Here is a 6,665-nt window from a genome sequence, read left to right as displayed (position 1 = left end):
CAGGGGTGGGGCGCGGAGATGGGACACGCTGGGTCTGGGAAGGTGACTTGGGAGAAGAAGCCTGGGCACAGGATGCACTTGGTCCAGGCAGGTGACCCAGGCGTGGGGCGTGGAGTTGGGACACACTGGGTCTGGGCAGGTGAACTGGGGGAAGGGGCAAGGGCACAGCACACAGTCTGAGCAGGTGACCCGGGGGAAGGGACTCCCTCTGGCTTGGATAAATGACCAGGTGACAATGGAGCTGTCAGGGGCAGCTCCCAGCAGCATGCTTTGCCCCCCGGGCCCTGGCCTGCACCCACCTTCGGCCTGGCTCCCCCTTCCTCCTCCAGGTCGCACTGTCCTGTCTGGACTGACCCCTCACAGTGCCAAGCTCCTGGATCTCTGCTCATAGTAGAAAAGTTTCTTTTTAAAGTTTCCTTTCTTGTTAAAGAACAAGTGTGCTAATAACTTTGTTAAGCCCTATCCTATGTAGCTGTTAGACATGCCACGCTTATAGGCACGTAGTACACTCTATGTCCTTGTACTTTAACCAGGATTTCTGTGCTGGACGTGCTCACAGGCATGTCCCAGCTCTCCATTGCTTTCACCTGTTTAGAAAAGTTTTAAGTTGTTAGCCAGTCAGGTTGTAGTTTAGATTGTGAGGTCTGGCTCCAGCCAGTGGAGATCAGACACAGCAGTGAGGACGACCTCAAATGCGTAAGGGATAAATGTGTCTGTTTTCCTTTGTTCATTGTACTCTCGTGGCACGATGGCTAGTGAGGTACCCTTCCTGCAGCCCAGGAAGTAAAAATTGCATTGCTGGAAGATCCTTTGTCTCAGGGCTAATTCTTCTTTGTGGCATCAAGCATCTATTTCCATCCATCCATCCATCAATCAATCAATCAATCAAAGGGAGTTAGCTGGGAAGGTGGCGTGGGAGGAAACAACAGCGTGGGGGAGGGGTGAGCCCAGGTGTTCTGGTGCCGCTGGACCAGGCCCTGTGGGTCCTGCAGGGGATGGAGCCCGAGGTCAGACACGGGTGCCGGTGGTCCTGCTGCTGGCCAGGTGGTGGTGAGAGCTGAGCCTGGGCAGAGGCACCATAGGTCAGGTCAGTGGCCGGGTGGTGCTTGCCGGCACTGTCCGTGATTCTGAAGGAGACTTTGTGATCTTGCCTGAGGTGCGGAGGGTCCTGGAGTCCTGTGGGGCTCACAGACACAACGGTAAAGGCCCAGGTGCCAGCAGGCAGCCTCCAGCCTGGCTGTTAGGAGGCCTGGGGCTGGCCCCACTCATCCCTGTCCCATCCGTTTATCCTCATGCCGTCCCGGGCATGACGGCACCACCTCATGGCACTAGCCTCTCCGTGCCAGCACTGTCACCTCCATAAATCAAATCCCGTGGGTGCCAAGTCACACGCAACCGTTTCCTCTTTGCAGGTTCTCTTTTACTGCAGTCTCTCTGTCTCTCTCTTTTCCTTTTCTTTTTCTTTTATTTCGAGTGACAGGGTCTCAGTCTGTTGCCCAGGCTGAGTGTGTGGTGCGATCCTCACTTACTGCAGCTTCGACCTCCTGGGCTCAAGCAATCCTCCCACTTCAGCCTCCTGAGTAGCTGGAACTGCAGGCATGCATCACTATGCTGGGCTAATTTTTTTTTTTTAAATTTTGTAGAGATGGTGTCTCACTATCACCAGTCCAGGCTGGTCTGGAACTCCTGGGCTCAAGCGGTCTTCCTGCCTTGGCCTCTTGAAGTGTTGGGATCACAGGTGTGAGCCACCACACCCAGCCTCATTGCAGTCTTAACAGCAACTTCAGACCCCTTCCTCTGGGAGCCGTCCCCGCACCCACCTGCCCTTCAGGAGCTTCCCATCAACTGGGACACTGGGCAGGACCCCAGGTGGCAGCAGCCTAAAACTATGAGCAGCTGGGCCCAGGACAGAAGGAGCCTGGGGTCACAGGAGGATGGAGGGGCAGTCAGGATGCTCGATGGAGGAGGCAGGCTAAGCCCAGAATCAGGAAACCCTGGGAGGGTGGCCCGTGCCCCAGGGCTAAGCGCTCCTTGAATCCTGGCTCCATCGAGCCTCCTTCAGCGCCTCTGCGCTTTATGGAATGGGCGCAACAGCAACCTCACGAGTTGTGTGGGATTGCGTGAGACCTTCGCCAAGACCCAGCCTGAGCCCGGGATGTGGGGAGCCAAGGCGGGGGTGCTAAGGCCACAGGACAACGGGGGGCAGGAACGCGCTGAGCGGGGTGCTGGCTTGCAGGTTGGGTGCCCCCCCATTGTGTTGTGAGGAAGGGCATGTCACGTGTGCACCCTGTGTCAGAACAAGAAGCCGAGTCCCTCCCTCTGCTGGGCCTTGGTTTCGTCATTCAGAACAGGAGGGGCTTTTGGGCCAGGATGGTCTAAAGCATGGGGTTTGGGCTGGGGAGAGGAGTCCAGTGAGGAGGTGGGGCTGGAGTGTGGAAATGCCCTTGGGGCACTTCATCCCTACTCCCAAAGCACCCAGGAGGGACTTCACGGGGACCAAGTGCAGGAGGCAGGGGCCGGGCAGCTGGGTGCCCCCTCCTCCAGGTAGGCCTCCCTGGACTCCACATCCCTGTGATGTCCACCTCTGACTCCACACAGATTCCCCATACCACACGGACGTCTGTGCTTGTGCCCATGCTCACCAGCCTGGCTGTGGGATCTGGGATGTTCTCACTCAGATGTGTGTCTCCCCCAGCCCCACCTCCCACATAGCGCCTGGCACAGAGCTCTGGGAAGGTCTGTGGAAGGAACCAACAAATGACTCACAGTACTCGCAGGGAGGGGAAGCTGAGGGTGAGGGGGTTCCCTAAGGGTCATGCTCTCTCCCACCACCACCTCCTTGTTCCTGTGGCCGATATTGCAGGTGTCTGACCTGGGCCCCCACTTACCTTGGTCCAGCACGGAGCACCCTGCCCAGCACCCTGAGGCCTGCTGGGCTGCTGGGGGCTCCCAGCCTCTCCTGGAAACCGCGCCCCTGCCCAGTTGCTCCTGGCTGCCCTCCTGCCCTTCTTCCCCCAACTTCAGTGCTCAGTGAAGTGTCACATTCCTGGAGGCCTCCTGCAAGCCCCAGACAGGGGAGCAGGGGAGGGGCTTAGTTGCTGTGGGGATTCAGCCACATACGGCCTTTCTTTCATTGACGTTGGCTTTTCATTGCAAAGTTGGCGTGCCCACCGAGGAGATCCAAATGAAAGCATTGCCTAAAGCAAGAAGCAGTGCCCCTTCACTGCTGTCTCTGAAAGCAGCTCCCCGGCGTTCGCTCCCGCTTCCAGACAGTTTTCTGCTTATGCAAAAGCACACGTTGAAAACAATAACTTGTAGGAAAAAAAAAAAGTTGGGCCTGGTGGCTTATGCCTGTAATCCCAGGACTTTGGGAGGCTGAGGCAGGAGGATCACCTGAGGTGAGGAGTTGGAGGCCAGTCTGGCCAGCGTGGTGAAATGCCGTCTCTACTGAAAAAATACAAAAATTAGCTGGGCATGGTGGTGTGCGCCTATAGTCCCAGCTACTCTGGAGGCTGAGGCAGGAGAATTGCTTGAACTCAGGAGGTGGAGGTTGCAGTGAACCGAGATCGTGCCACTGCACTCAGCCTGGGCAACAGAGAGGGACTCCTTCTCAAAAGAAAAACAAAAAATAAAACAGCAAAAAAAAGAGAATAACTTGTAACCGGCAGGGTTGCTGCATGAGTTTCTTACCCTCTGTGAGGCTGTTCTTGGATGTAAGTGAGCCAGTGTGGCCAGCAGGGTGACAAGAAGCAGTTTGTACCTTGCTGTAACCTGGGCTCAGAGATTCTGGAGGGGACGGTCCAGGGCTGGTGGGAAGTAACACTGAGGAAGCAAGAGGTGCTCCTTAGGATCTGCTAAAAGCTCTGCAGAATGTCACTGTCCCCTGTACAGCCAGGAGGCCGAGGCCCGGCGCTAGGAACCACCTCCCTCCTCAGGGGCCTGACGACAAAGGCAGTGCTTCCTCACGTCACTCCACCAACATCAAGGACCTCAAAGCCAAGCTCCTTCTGCAGAGTAGAAATGAGGACGACTCCTAGTGATAAGTGCCAGAGCCATCAGGTTTTGAAAGGCCCCTACCTGGTTTCGGTCACAGATCATCCAAGCTGGTGAAATGCACGCTGCTCCAGGTGGCCACACCTGATCCCAGCGAAAACGCAGGAGACAAAGGTGTGCGTGGAGCTCATCCGGAATGAAACAGTCATCAGATAAACTAGATAAAAGGCTCCAAAATGTGGACAAGGAGAAACAGCCTGGCATGCATCGGATGGTTGATGGTGTGTAGGTCACTCATTATTTTCTAAGTTTCCTACAAGAATTACCTGGATGCGGCCGGGCGTGGTGGCTCACTGTGAACCAAAATTGCGCGATTGCACTCCAGCCTGTGCAACAGAGCGAGACTCCATCTCTCTCTCTCTCTTTTTGTTTTTTGAGATGGAGTTTTGCTCTTTTTGTCCAGGCTGGAGTGCAATGGCATGATCTTGGCTCGCTGCAACCTCCGCCTCCTAGGTTCAAGTGATTCTTCTTCCTCAGCCTCCCATGTAGCTAGGATTATAAGTGCCTGCCACCAGGCCTAGCTCATGTTGTATTTTTAGTAGAGACAGGGTTTCATTATGTCGGTCAGGCTGGTCTTGAACTCCTACCTCAGGTGGTCTGCCCACCTTGGCCTCCCAAATTGCTGAGATTACAGGGGTGAGCCACCAGGCCTGGTTGAGGCTCCATCTCAAAAAAAAAAAAAATTTACCTGGATGCTTCCTCTACATGATAATGCAACCTGCAGAAGAGTCTGGCTGCTCACTGCTTTCTTGTAGAAAGAAGCCAAAATAGTAACAAGCTGTGACAGAAAGAGAATAGACTTTATTATCCAAGCCAGCAGGGGAAGAGCGGAAAGCAGTTCCACTCTTCCATTTGCAGAGAGAGTGCAGAGTATTTTCTTTCTTTCTTTTTTTTTTGAGACAGAGTTTTGCTTCTGTCGCCCAGGCTGGAGTGCAGTGATGCAGTCTCAGCTCCCCGCAACCTCCACCTCCCAGGTTCAAGCGATTCTTCTGCCTCAACCTCCAAAGTAGCTGGGATTTCAGGCATGTGCCACCATGCCCAGCTAATTTTTGTATTTTCAGTATAGACAGGGTTTCACCATGTTGGACAGGCTGGTCTCGAACTCCTGACCTCAGGTGATCCTCCCATCTTGGCCTCCCAAAGTGCTGGACATGTGCCACCATGCCCAGCCAGGCAGGGGATTTGAAAGAGAGGGTTTGGAATGCAGAAGAGGCAGGGGGTGAGGAGGTGCCAGGTGCATGACCCGCCCCCAAGGCTCATCTTGAATTATTGTTCCATCTGGTGAAGGGGCTGGTGCCAGTGTAGTTTCTACCAGGTTATAAACTAATTGTCGTAAGACTTGTAGTCAGTCTCTAGCCAGGAGTGCGTTCCTGCCTTGAAGTAATCTTTTGCTGGAGAGAGAATTCTGGAGGTGTCTGGTCTGTATCAGGATCTGATGGTTTTAAGGAAATAGTGAGCAGATAAGTGAGCATGGTGCGCGCCTAACAACCTTCCAGGTAAATAAGTGTGCATAAGGCTTGGAGCATAGAATGGGAACGAGAGTGGAGCTCACAGCACATTCCAAGGCTGTAAAGTTTATCTCAGAGCTACAGCTCGAAACTGAGGAGGAAGCAGAAAAGGGGAACGAAAAAGTTTTGAAACGCGATTTGAGGTGAAGCTGCTAAGCAGCTCGGTTACGAGGACCTTGGCTTCCACACGCTCCTGCACGCCTCTTAGCGTGACTCTAGCTGAATTCATCTCTTCAGGCCCAGCTTGACCCCTCCAGCCAATGGCCAATCAGGGAAGCCTTCCGTCTGTGGCCCCTGCTTCCAGACGTCCCGCCTTTCTGGGCCGAACCAGAGTATACATTGTGTGTATTGATTTCTGGCTTTGCCTGCAATTCCTGTCTCCCTAAAATGTATAAAGTCAAGCTGTACCCTGACCACCTTGAGCACATGCTCCCAGGACGTCCTAAGGCTGTGTCATGGGTTACAATCCTTAACCTTAGCAAAATAAGCCTCTAAATTGATTGAGACTCGTCTCAGACACTTTTTGGCTTACAACGGGCAGCGACAGCTCAGGGTAGGGGATTTCTGGCCACGGTCTAGTTAATGTCACAAATATGGGGCAGGTTCCAGGGAAAGCCGACTCCGTGGATCCTGAAGGAGAGAGGATGCTGGCACTGGCCCTGGGGTGTGTCCCCCAGAGCCTCAGGGCAGGCTCCAGGAAAAGAAGGGCCTGACCACTGGAGCTCCTGGATCCCAGGGTTCCCAGGGTTCCAGGGTTCCCAGGGTTCCAGGGTTTCCAGGGTTCCCAGGGTTCCCAGAGTTCAAGGGTTCCCAGGGCTCCAGGGTTCCCAGAGTTCAAGGGTTCCCAGGGCTCCAGGGTTCCCAGGGTTCCAGGGTTTCCAGGGCTCCAGGGTTCCCAGAGTTCAAGGGTTCCCAGGGTCTCAGGGTTCCCAGGGTTCCAGGGTTTCCAGGGCTCCAGGGTTCCCAGAGTTCAAGGGTTCCCAGGGTCTCAGGGTTCCCAGGGTTCCAGGGTTTCCAGGGCTCCAGGGTTCCCAGAGTTCAAGGGTTCCCAGGGTCTCAGGGTTCCCAGGGTTCCAGGGTTTCCAGGGCTCCAGGGTTCCCAGA

This window comes from Sapajus apella, unplaced genomic scaffold (assembly GCF_009761245.1).
Source record: "Sapajus apella isolate SASKATOON/1434 unplaced genomic scaffold, GSC_monkey_1.0 scaffold3, whole genome shotgun sequence".
Lineage (NCBI taxonomy): Eukaryota > Metazoa > Chordata > Mammalia > Primates > Cebidae > Sapajus > Sapajus apella.
Note: the sequence above shows the minus strand (reverse complement) of the source record.